The following is a 1,108-nucleotide window of genomic DNA, read 5'->3' as shown; positions in this document are numbered from 1 at the left end:
CCTTGTCACACTGAATATCCCCGAGAACTACGTTAAGGGTACATGTGTCTGTGGAGTGCTCAGCCACTTGCACGTTAATTTCACGAGCAGGCTGTTCCGTTGATCGGATCAACTGGAACCCTCGACGTCGTAAGCGACGGAGTGCCAACAACAACAATTCCTTCCATAACAGAATAGACTAAGCGGAGCAGAAGTACACACGAGGACGGAAAATGTCGTACCATAGAAGAACAGAACAGTTGGTTTAGCTGCCAGCATTTCAAAAATTAAAATTTATCGGAAATTAAAAAATTTGGCAGAATAATATACTTTTCCAAACTGAATTGCTGGAGTTATTTAACTTTTTCCAGAAAAATGTTTTTAAAAAGTTATAAACGATTAAAGTTTGATCATTTTCATCCAGTCAGGAAACAGGATTTGGAAGCTGTAATTTTGTGCGTGACTGCATATTTTGTCGTCAGCCAAGCGAACTAGATCTTAGAATAAATTAAGCAGAGCAAGAGCACACACAAGCACGGAAAGTGTCGCTGAAGAGGTCACATAGGGGTGACGAAAGATTTCCGGACAATGGATACGAGTTAAAAAAATAAGAACAGTAATAAACGAGTGAACAGCAATAAACGAGTATTTGACAAAAGAAATTAAATAAAATTAATAACTGTCCTGATATACAACTTCTATAACTATTCTATACTACGAAATGTTTCTCATGCCTCAGTAGGCAAGCTGGAAAAGACGTTGCGCCGGAGGAAGGCGAGGAAGATGCTGTGGATCGCACTTGAGTTCAGACATCACCGCCCCAATAGCATGAAGCAGGGATATGATCCCGGGGTCTAGAATGTTGGAGGTCTCTACTGTCACATGCTAGATGCTTCACCATAAACTTGACATCTGGACCATATCAGGGGAAACAATCATTTACGTACTATAATAAAAGTTATTTCCCTTGTCTCGCAGTTTCGCAATTCGCTAGTGATACTACTTCTAAAAAAGACACAAGCCGAAAATTCTGCTAGGAGAGAATAGTCACTTACCTCCGTTCTGGCATTTGCATTGTTTTTTTTTTTAATTTCCTCGACGCAAAAAACTGAAAGGCAAAGTGGATCTT

This window comes from Octopus bimaculoides, chromosome 28, assembly GCF_001194135.2.
Source record: "Octopus bimaculoides isolate UCB-OBI-ISO-001 chromosome 28, ASM119413v2, whole genome shotgun sequence".
Lineage (NCBI taxonomy): Eukaryota > Metazoa > Mollusca > Cephalopoda > Octopoda > Octopodidae > Octopus > Octopus bimaculoides.
The sequence above is the reverse complement of the archived record's forward strand: the minus strand, read 5'-3'. Positions refer to the sequence as shown.